Source organism: Mustelus asterias, chromosome 7 (genome assembly GCF_964213995.1).
Source record: "Mustelus asterias chromosome 7, sMusAst1.hap1.1, whole genome shotgun sequence".
Taxonomy (NCBI): domain Eukaryota; kingdom Metazoa; phylum Chordata; class Chondrichthyes; order Carcharhiniformes; family Triakidae; genus Mustelus; species Mustelus asterias.
Window position 1 is genome coordinate 67,652,702 of NC_135807.1, and position 12,082 is coordinate 67,664,783.

At 40.6% G+C, this 12,082-nt stretch overlaps 1 protein-coding gene across 3 annotated transcripts in view; it reads left to right on the top strand.

Annotated features, from left to right (window-relative positions):
* The first annotated feature begins 299 nt into the window (after positions 1-299).
* The window catches only part of lyn (LYN proto-oncogene, Src family tyrosine kinase), a 91,482-nt gene continuing 79,699 nt past the window's right edge, over positions 300-12,082 (top strand). The window contains exon 1 of one of the 3 annotated variants that reach the window (XM_078216187.1): positions 300-394. The gene's annotated coding sequence lies outside the window, so the exon portion shown is untranslated. Of the gene's footprint in view, positions 395-615; positions 997-12,082 lie in introns of those variants that run through there. The other 2 variants (XM_078216186.1, XM_078216188.1) reach the window with 2 other exon arrangements.

Here is a 12,082-nt window from a genome sequence, read left to right on the forward strand (position 1 = left end):
GCACTGGTTCATGGAAGATTTTCCACTTGTGATATGCAAATAAATTTGAGCACAAAGTTGTACTTATTAAAAGTAGCTCAATTTTAAGAACAACTTACGGCTGAATTGCTGATTACACTTGAAGCGGAAACTCGACCAAGTATTTTAAGAATACTGTAAACGTGCTTTTCCTGCTTTTGTCACTGTTTCCATGGTGGTGGTGTTGTCCAAATGAGTACTGAGCATGTTGCGTATTTACATAGCATATAGAATTCTTTTATATCCCTTAAGGATACAATGTTTAGCAGTTTGGGGTTTTAGAACGACATGAGCAAAAAGTATCAATGTGGAGTTTTTCCCTACATGCTCGAATAATCCCTGAAATATCCTCGAGTTTAATTCTACAAAAGTCTTGGTAACTAATATTTTTTTAATTTGAAATCACATGAGAATGGATCTTCAGCTTTTCCACATGTAAACGTTGGCATTTAAACCATGTGATGAGTTACTGTTAACAATCGCCCTTTTGAGCCTTTTAATAGTGCGTTGGAACTTCACTTGTAGAAGGAAGATGCGCTTTAAATCGAACTCTTTCACTTCCTACTGCTTCAGTAGTTTCTCGGCCAAGAAACAATTAGATTGTAAATCCTTTATTGCATCTCAGCCAATACTGTCAGTGTTTCTATCGCAGTTAATAGTGGGTTTGGAAATTATTGTACGAACATGCAAATTGCGTGCTAGTTTGGGCAGGGAGGTCATTTGATTTATATAAACTCCAGGAAGTAACACACACAAAAAAAACTCAGCAGTTAGTTCCTTAATTTGAGCTGTGCTGCAGGGAGTGGATAAAGCAGCTGTAAATTTTCTCCGAATTGCTTTCCGTTCAATGTGCAAAAACTTCGGTGTGGGTTTTAAAAGTTACGGAATCCACATGTAGAAAATTTCCCTTGGATTGGTAAATCGTCGGTACAACTAAAAGACCAATTCTATCCGATTCCCATTCGGATACTGGGGAAGGTAAATAATTTTCAGTCCCGGAACTGTGTTTTGAGTGAAATAGACATGGAGTTGAACTTTGTTCTTTGTGTAAATTGTTCCGTGTTTTTATTTTTAAGAATTAATAGCTGTTTTAACACAGTACAAAAGCAGTTGGGAATGTGTTTACCAGCGAACTACCAGAGACAATAAAGTCCCTTGGTGTTTGACTTGGTGCTTATTGATATGGTTAAGTAGTCTTGGATACAAAAAGCTTTAAGGTTACATGACAGCGACCAAATTCATTTCTTTTAATTGATGGATTTCCTTTAAAAGGTAATCCTTTAACTGTGTTTGCCAGCATGTGGCATTCAGGACTTTTAAGAGGTAGAAAAGATAAGGAAGCAAGAATGCAAAGTTTTATTGAACTAAAGGGGTTTGCGGAACTGCAAACTCATGCTCGAAGGGCCGAATGATCTATTTTTTCAATAGAATCTCATTTTCTATGTTGAAGGCTAAAAGGGGGGATCACTTTTCACAATGTGTAACTAGTGTTATATCACTTAGTTTGCGCCACATTGTATGTACCAGTAACGTGCATTGGAATGTTTGTAATGTTAAAAATGCCATGTAAACAGTTACATGATGTTTCCTTTGACCAGGTGCTGCATTCTTTTGTAAATCAGTGGGTTTCCTTTTAAAAATGATGATTCTGCTTTTCATATTCTTTTTCTAAGTTAATATTTTATTTTTTTTACTTGTCCTATTATCTCCATTTGTACCATCGTCCCTTTTGTCATTTAATCTTTCCTGCTTTCTACCCTAAAGACTTTCCTTTTTGTCTTTCCCTCTTTCTTTGCCTCCATACTTGCTTAATACATATTAAATCTCTCATTTTTTCCAGTTCTGATTAAAGGTCATTAACTTGAAATATTAACTTAGTTCCTCTTTCTCAGGTGTTGCCAGGTTTGCTGAGAAGCTCTAGCATCTTCTATTTTTTATTTCAGATTTCCAACATCTGCAGAATTTTCATTTTTAAATTATTGTTAATGGGATGTGGGTGTTGTTGGCTAGGCCAGCATTTGTTGCCCTTGAGAAGGTAGTGGTGTCTTCTTGAACCTTTGCAGTATGTGTAGGTATACCCACAGTACTGTTAGGCAGGGAGTTCCAGAAGCTTGACCCAGAGACTTTGAAGGAACGGTGATATAGTTCCAAGTCAGGGTGGTGAGTGACTTGGAGCAGGATTGCAGGTGGTGGTGATCCCATTCATCAGATGGTAGAGGTGGGTTTGGAAAGTACCATTGAAGTTTTGGTGAATTGCTGCAGTGCATTTTGGAGATGGTACATGCTGCTGCCACTGTGCATCGATGATGGAGGGAATGAATGTTTAAGGTGGGGGATGGGATGCAAATCAAGTGGGCTGCTTTGAAGCTTCTGGAGTATAGTTGAAGCTGTACTCATCCAGGGAAGTGGAGAGTATTACATTACAGTCCTGACTATTGCCTCATAGTTCATGGACAGGCTTTATGGAGTCAGGAGGTGAGTTATCTCTACAGACTGGGAGACCAGGAAGGGAGTTGAAGGGAGGGGGGATAGGGTTGGTGGGAGATTGATAAGGCAGGGCAAGGCGGATCAGACTGCAGCCGGGGGAGGTGTGGGGGGAGTGGTGTGTAGGGGTGGGGTGCTGTAGTGGGTCCCCTGTAGAGATCATGCAAGGCTGGGTCTGGGTGTTTAGATAGCTACTCTAGAGTTGAAAGCATTTTTTTTCCTTATACCTCTTTCAGAGTAACTATCAATGTAAAACTGATCAATCAAAACTTACCAATTCAAATCACTTCTGTCGGATGGTTCTCAGCCCAGCGCAATTATCCAGAGGTGAGGGTGGCACATAGCACTGTTGCCTCTCAGCGCCAAGGACCTGGGGTCGATTCTTGGCTTGGGTCACTGTCTGTGTGGAGTTTGCACATTCTCCCCATGTCTGCATGATTTCCTCTGGATTCCTCCTGCTATCTGAAAGACATGCTGGTTAGGTGGATTGGCCATGCTCAATTCACCCTCAGTGTATCCGAACAGGCACTGGAGTGTGGCGACTAGGGGATTTTCACAATAACTTCATTGCAGTGTTGATGTAAACCTACTTGTGACATTATAAATTTTAAAAAGAGTTAGCATTTCTGGGCAATTTCTAGGTAAACCATTGCATGGGAATTTCCTAATCCCCAGTGCATTATTGGGGAAGTTATGGGCCCGTGTCAATTAATCATGAAATACTTGTTTTGTGTTAACTTACATTAAAGCTGTTATCAGTAAGATTGCCAAATGGAGTAGCTTTAAAATTTGGGAATAATGTGAAAACAGTACTCTATATATACTGTTATCATCTTAGATCAACATTGCTACCTAAAACTGACAACTGTGAAAATGCCCACCTTCATTAAACTATTTTGTTCCCCTAGTAAACCACATTTATCTGAATCCTTGTTTGGAGAGGGGTGGAATGCATCAACTCCAAGTATTGCTGTGAATGACTTCAGTGCTGCTCCTGTGTGGTACAGGAAGGAATCTCTTGTCTAGACAAGAGATTCTTGATGGGCAGTTTAAAGTTGGCAGATATTTTCTCAAGATAGACATGTGAACCATTGTCAATTGAAACTGGATTTTATCCTGCCCTCCATTTTGAGAGGTTGGCGCACTAAATGTGCGTGGTTATTAGAGTCAGATTTACAGCACCAAGGGACCCTTGGGCCCATCATCCCCGCGCAAGCCATCAAGCACCTAGCTATTCCAATCCCATTTTCTAGCACTTGGTCGGTAGCCTTGTATGCTATTGCATTTCAAGTGTTCATCTAAATGATGCTCATGTTGTGAAGGTTCCTGCCTCTACCATCTATTTGGGCAGTGAGTTTCAAGGCAAACATGCTTGGACTAAATGCCTGTGGTTGGGTGAACTGCAGCTCCAAGAGGCCAGGATACAATTAGAGTTCAACATATGGCTCAAAGGTTGATGTGGGAAAAATGGGCTTCCATTCATGGGGTACTGGGGAAAGTGGGAGCTGTACTGTTGGGCCGGTCTTCACCTGAACTATGATGGAACTTGTGCTCTGGTGAATTGGATAACTGGGATTGTAAAAACCCCACAAACTAAATAGTGGGGGATAGGGATCAAATGAAGGAAGATGTGCTAAATAAAGAGAACACAAGCAAGAGGGCAAAGTAGCAGCAATGGTATTCAGTGTGTGGTAAAAAGGGACAGAGTACACAAATGTGTGTGCCAATAGTGAAGACTGGTGATCATGAAAATTATCGGAATGCACATTGCACTCGCCACAAGATAGATGAATTGACTGCATGAATAGAAGTAAACAGGTATGGTCTAATTGCCATTACAGAGATGCGGGTGTAGGGTGACCGAGGCTAGAAACTAAATGTCCAAGAGTATTTAGCATTAAGAAAGGATAAGCAGGGAGGAAGTGGGATAGCACTGTTGATAAAGGATGAGATCAGTACATTAGCGAGCGAGGATTTTCAATTGAAAGAATAAGTAGGATTTAGAGCTAAGAGGAAGGGGCAGCAAATATTGGTAGGAGTTGTTTACAGGCCACCAACAATAAATCTAATATAAGACATGGTATAAATCCGGCAATTAGAGGTGCATCTAACAAGGGTAATAGAGTAATCCATGGGAACTTCAATGTAATATAGACGGAGTAAACTCAAGTAGCACTCAGTGGCTGTGAGGACAAATTCCTGGGATATATACGCAATGATTTTCCTGAATGTATGTTTAGTAACTAACTAGAGAATGGACTATTTTACATTAGTATTGTGTAATGAGAAAGGGTAATGTTGTTGTAAAGGGGCCTTTGGGGAGGAAAGACCATTAGCTGACAAAAGTTTACATTTGTTTGAAAGTAATGTGGTTCAAACCAAAACTAGGGAGTTAGCTTAATAGTTTCCTTTGTTTAGATTTATCAGGGGCAAATTGGCTGTGGCAGATTGGGGAAACAACATTAAAAGGAATGATGATAGACAGACAATGGCTAGTATTTTTTAAAAAATACATGGTTTACAATAAATTTACATTCCTTTTGAGGCACAAATCCCAGCAGGAAAAGTGATTCAACCATGGCTAACACGGGAAGAAAGATTTTATTAGATCAAAGGGAAAGGCTTATAAAGTTGTCAAGAAAAGTAGTAAGCCTGAAGATTGGGGGCATTTTAAAATCCAGCAAAAGAGGACCAAGAAACTGATGAAGAGAAATCAGAATGAGTGTAAATGGACTATAAAAGCTTCTCTAGGTATGTAAAAAGGAAAAGATTTGCAAAGACAAATGTGGGCCCATTGCACAAACGAACAGGAGAATTTATAATGGAAATGAAATATTTTGTCTGTCTTCATGGCGGGAGGGGCCAAAAAAACATTCCGGAAATACTGGAGAACCAAGGTACTTGTGCAAATATGGAAAATAAATTAGTATTAGTCAAAAGTAGTACTGAAGAAATTAATGGGCGTAGAAGTCAATAAATGCCCTGGACTTGATTGTCTAAATCCCAGAGTGATGAAAAAAGTGGTTGTAGAGTTGTTGGATGCATTGAGGCTCATCTTCCAAAATCCTATTGATTCTGGAGTGTGCCTTGCAGATTAGAAGGTAGCAAAAGAAACCACACTATTTAGGAAAGAACAGAGAAAACGTGGAACTACAAACCTGTTAACCTAATATCTGTAGCAGAGAAAATGCTAGAATCTGGGCGGCAGGGTGGCACAGTGGTTAGCACTTCTGCCTCAGCACCAGGGACCTGGGTTCAAAACTAGGGTGACTAGTTTGCACATTGTCTGCATGGGTTTCCCCCCACAGTCCAAAGATGTGCAGATTAGGTGGATTGGCCATGCTAAATTGCTCCTTAGTGTCCCAGCTTAGTGTAGGTTGGGGGAATTAGCGGGGTAAATGCACGGGGTTGCAGGGGTGGGCCTGGGAAAGATGGTCTGTTGGAGAGTTGGTGCAGACGAGATGGGCAAAATAGCCTGCTTCTCCACTGTAAGCATTGTATAAAGGATGTGATAGCTAGAATAATAGTAGGATCGGGCAAAGTCGACATGGATTTATGAAAGGGGAATCACCTTTGACAAACTGGAGTTTTTAAGGTATGTGCTGTATTTGAATTTTCAGAAGGGTTTCAATAAGGTCCCATGCAGGAGGTTGGTGAGCAAAATTGGAGCTCATGGGTTTGGGGATAATACTGGCATGGATTGAGAATTTGTTAATGAACAGAAAACAGTAAGAATAAATGGGTCAATTCTCTGGTTGACAGGCTGTGACTAGTGGGGTACCACTAGGATCTGGGCTTGGGCCCCAGCTATTCGCAATCTACATAAAGGATTGGATGTGGGGACCAAATGTAGTATTTGAGTTTGCTGATGAGACAAAACTAGTTGGAAATGTGAGTTGTGTGGAGGATACAAAGAGGCTTCAAGGGGCTTTAAGCAGGCTTAGTGTTTGGCTAAGAATATGACAGACAGAATATAATTGAGAAATGTTGCATCCATGACACTTTTGAGGAAACACCTTTTATAGATTCTAAAGTTGCCTGTTAACAATGGTATTTGAAGTATGTATGTAAGTATGTTTTTTTACCAGTAGAGTGTAAAATTCAATTTAATTTACCCAGCAGTGAAGCCTTTTTACTCAACAGGAAGAGGTTGAATTATTTTGCTCTCTATTGATCTTAAGTTTTCTGAGTAAAGAGAAAGTTACTAATACAAATGTGCGCACACTAGAGGGAGATAAAAATTGGATCAGCTCAGTCCCTCTCTTGTTTCGTGCAGGCCTGATGTGCCTGAAGTCAGGACCTTGCATTCTCTGTAGTGAAGGTTGACTAGATGGATTTCTGGGAAGAGAGTGTTGTCTTCGGAGATGAAAAGTAGAGGTCATGGTCTCGGAATAAGGCCATTTTGGACACAGATGGGAAACATTTCCTGACTCGGAGGGTTGTGAATCTTTAGAATTCTCTACTCGGAAGGATTGTGGATATTCATTCATTGCGTATATGCATGGCTGAGCTTGATGGATTGGACAGGAAGTTAGTGTTAAGGTTAAACATCAGGAATGATATTACTAAATGGCAGTGCAAGCTTGAGCGATCTTATCGTTTGTTCCTGCTTCTATTTTCTTTATGCTCTTGAGTTTCTGCCTACTGTGAAAAGCATACTATCAGACCTTTGGTACTTGGGCTCAATCTAAGAAGCATATTGATTTACAAAGAAGATTGGTCATGAATGCAGTGAAGTACATAAGATGCTTGATTACTTAAAAGCATGAAGTGATTAAGAGGAGGTTGAAGGTTTGTGGGGTTTTTTCTTTGTTTTGTTTCTTTTGCTTATAACTTGCAGAATGCACCAAGACTGGCCTTTCGTATAGCCAGTCTCTGCATATGGTAGCCCCACCCCTCCAAATTGTTTCCGGAGTCAGAAATTTTCCCAGCTCTTCGCTTCCAGCTCTGGAGCATAATCCAGGCCCAAATGTCAGTTCCAGACACTGAACTGCATTATTAAGAAAAGTCAACAGTAAAAATCTCAGACAAATGGCCTCTACTATAGTTTTATCAGTCATTTTCAGAGGCAGATTGGCAGAGCTACTATGCTAGTGTTTACATGTCAGCAATTTGCAAAAGACTCGATCTTTTAACCAATTTATATTTGGAATAGCACCCCCCCCCCCCCCCCCCACTTCCCAAGACACAATGAGGCCATTTACAATGGAATTTTGCAAGACTATGTACTTCAAATGTTAGCTTGGTTCAATGGGCACCTCTGACTTTAAAGATTCTAAGTTCTGTATTACTGAAAAAGGGCTGCATTGTCAAACATGGTGTATTTTGGAAGAGATGCTAAAGAAGTGCTCAACTACCTGAAAACATCCCATCTGGCTTGCAAAGGGAACTCTTTGGTTTCCTGATCAGAAGCCATTCTTCCAACATGCACCAGATAATCAGTTAATTTGCCATTCCCCTCTTTGCTATTTGTGTGATCTTGTGGTATACAGATTGGCTGTCATGTTTTCATGCAAACAATTCATAACATCATAGTATGATGCAGCTCAGAAGGAGGTCACTTGGCCCATTGTATCTGTGTTGGATCTTTGGTAGAGCTAACTAGCTAATCCCTTCCTTCTGCTGCCTCTCAAAGTCCTCCCAAAAGTATGGCCCTGAATTACACAATACTTGACCTTTTTTTTTAAAGAGGCTTACTATTGCTTCCTTGCTTTTGTATCCTATGTCTCTATTAATAAAATGAAGGACTTTTCAACTTGTCCTGCCACCACGAATTGTGTACATGTACACCTAGATCTCTTGTTCCTCCACCTTGTTTAGAACTGGGCATTTAGTTTATATTGCCTTTCCTCGTAATTCCTATCGAAATCAATCACACGATACTCTTATTTCAATCTGTCCATGCACTCCAGTGGTATGTTACTATTTTCATTGTTTACTAAATTCCTCAGTTTTCTGCAATTTTTGTACTTGTCCTGTAAACTCAAGACCAGATTATTAATGTATATCAAAAAGAGGAGTGATCTGGGGGTATAGTGTTGTATATACTTCTCTCCAATTCAGAAAACAACCAGTACTCTCTGCTTTCTATCCCTAAGCCAATTTTGCACCCATTGTGCTGCTATACCCCAAGGCTATAATTTTGAGAACAGGCCAATTGTGTGGTTCTTTATTAACCATCTTTGGAAAGTTTATATACACAACATCAACTATTCCCTCCATCAATCCTGTCTGTCACTTAATCACATAACCTCAAGTTACTCTAACAGAACTTCGCTGGGATTCTCTGGTGCTGCTGCTGTGAATGGAGTTTTGGCTGAGCACCAAATTTTTCATTCTTGCTGGCAGTGGTGCTGGGGCTGACGAGATTGGAAAATGCCACCCATAGCCTTTAGCAACTCAATGCTGACTTTTCTAACACACACGTTTTCAAGTTTCAATTTTGTTCTCGATTATTCTCAGTAAAAGTTTCTCCAATGCTTGAAATTGCCAAGTTTTCCCTTCCCTTTTTGTTGCTGTATTTGCATTACCCCATATCTAAGATGGAGGCTCTGACTAATGTTTTCTAATTATCAATTTCCACCCTTCTCCCAGTAACCCAGAATATAGGGTGACTTTTCTACTTCAAAGTTTTGAAATGGGAGGAAGGTCTTTTTTGTGAAAGGCTTGTTTTCAGTTGCCTATTAATTTAATTATCTGATCTCTCTGAACTTGATTGCCTGTTGCAACAAAGAACAACCTAAGTTTGAGGAACAGCAATTCATCTTTTGATTAGGCACTTTACAACCTTCTGAACCCATTGATTCAACAGTTTCTGTTCATAAGCACTGCCCATTTCTTTTCTGTCAATAATGCTTTTCCCATTTATACCATCTCTAGACTCATGTTTTCTTTGCTGATTATATTGTGATCTGCACCATCATCCCTTTTATCCTCCTTTAATCGCTCCTGCCTTCCATCCCATCAAATACCTTCATTTGTGTTCTGTCACTGTACTTGAAACAGTTAGAGGTATTTACAAGGTTTTAAGTCCTGATGAATTTGCCAGAAATTGACACTCGTCCTCCTGGGGAGAGTTGGGTTGACAGGTAAGGGGATGATGTGAAATTGGGCACCATGGCAGCAGCGCTGTTCACTGCCTATCCACTCCTCACAAGTATTTTACCTGTTGCAGGGAGATATCGGGTGGCTTGCTTACCCATGTGCCAATTGAGCCTGTTAAGTGGGCCAATGAGGGACACCTCCCACTGGTACCTTGCCCACATGGTGGAAGCCATTGCCATGTGCCCAGGCCACCCAATTAAAGCATTGTGGCTAGGTGGAAGGTTTGGGAAGGGGGGAGGTTGGTGTTGTGGTGCCTGGGCTGGATTAGAGATAGAAGGTTCTATTTGCTTGGAAATAGAGCTCCTTATTTGAAGGTGAACTTTGGATTTCAGCAGGGATCATCTTTGATGGTTGACTTAACCAAAAGAAAGGTCTGCATTTTAGGTGTGACCTAACAAGACATCCTCCATGATGTTGTGTGAACACTTCATTTCTGCTTAGACTTTCATTTCCCCATCTTGGCGCTATTTAAAGATTGACTGCACTGTATGCTACTTCTCTGGAGATTAAAGTGAATAAAGCATCCTTTTTAATTTGCTTGATTAAGCAAATAGCTCATTTACTTGATTTGTATGTTGCTGGAGCCAGCACTGTATATTTAAGTTGTTATATTTCTGCTTTTCTAATACACTTTATTGTTTTATATTGAATCCCAAATGGCTCAAAAGTCTTCCTTTTTCCATTTAAAAAAATAAACTCATTTCGTTGCCATACAGCTTCTTTTGATTGAGGAAGTAGGAGGCAAGCTGCTCTCATGGTGGAGTGTGGTGTCTACTCTTTGCCTTCACCCACCTCCACTGTGTTGCTGTAAAGTTTGCTGCTAAATAGTATGAAAGATTGGCAAAGAACTGAATTACCACTTCTCCTTTTGCTGATTCTTGTCATGCAAAGAGCTGTCGAGTTCTTTCCATCCACGGAAACAGCAGCCATTAAAGGCTAGGTTGTTTGTCAGTTTTCCAGCTGATTCCGGTTCAGCAAGCACATTTTCATTTTTAAACAAGCACACGCACAGGCCAGGAATTTCCTTGGAGCTACTCGTGCTCAATCATGGTAATTTCATTGTCTAATTTATAGCTGCAGAGCAGAAATGCCTCTGAGGACATTGATAACATTTGAATGAAGAAAGCCCTTCAGACCATTTGGTCTCTCCAATCTACCAATCCTAATCTTACTTCCTTCCCATTGCAGCATTCCGTTGTTTCTTAAATAGATTGCGTGTCTGGTCAAAGCCATAAATTATGCTTGTTGATGTTAAATTAACCCTTTTATGACTTTGTCCTTATCCTGTTTTGATTAGCAGATTCAAAAGTAAAATGTTTTAATTAACAAGTATTGTTACAGAAAGTAGAGTTGCTCATGGGTGAAGGTACGTCCGTGAAATGAAACAAATATTTTGATCAATTCCTTCAGAGATGATAGTGGAAAGGAGAAGGAAGGTGTACTACAGGAGAATATAGAATCTTTATTAGCAAAAACAACAGGAAAGGATTGCTTTTAATGAGTCTGATGGTACACATTTGGGCTGTTAGAAAAGCACAGTACAAAGGTTAGAACAGAAGCTCTAGTCACAACTTTCCTTTTAATATGCAAATTATGCAGCAGGAGAAGTAGAAATCATAGAAATCATAGAAATCATAGAATCCTACAGTGCAGAAGGAGGCCATTCGGCCCATCGAGTCTGCACCGACCACAATCCCACCCAGGCCCTACCCCCACATATTTTACCCACTAATCCCTCTAACCTACACACCCCAGGACTCTAAGGGGCAATTTTTTAACCTGGCCAATCAACCTAACCCGCACATCTTTGGACTGTGGGAGGAAACCGGAGCACCCGGAGGAAACCCACGCAGACACGAGGAGAATGTGCAAACTCCACACAGACAGTGACCCGAGCCGGGAATCGAACCCGGGACCCTGGAGCTGTGAAGCAGCAGTGCTAACCACTGTGCTACCGTGCCACTGTTGTAAATCTGGAAGAGAGAAAAATAAATACTCAAACTATAGACCAGTTAATTTAATGTCCTTTATGGGCCAACTCTTGCATAGCAATTTTTAAACTGACCTACAAAGTTATCCACTTGCAGGAAAACTGCTGTGATCCCACCAATCAGGATTCTAACTGCTGAGCAGGGAAACACCCAAAGTTGCTGGGGTGCTTGGATTCTGATCATGTCTTCAAGACCCCACGGCAATTTTAATTGGTCATCTTAGTGAGGAAACATTGAAACTTTCCTTCAAGGTGCAGATTTTGGGAGGAGGATCTAAGTCAGAGGAACACTAATATTTGTTCATGTGAGATCTGGAGGATCACTCCTCTAGTTTTGGACACCAAAGGAAAACTTGGCCTTTTTTTTTAACCCCCTCTTCCCAAATGTGAGGTTTCCACAACTTTGACTGGGAAAACAATTCAGTCACTATCTATTAGTGGATGGCCTCAATACCATGCAGTTCTTCAGATGCTTTTCACCCATCA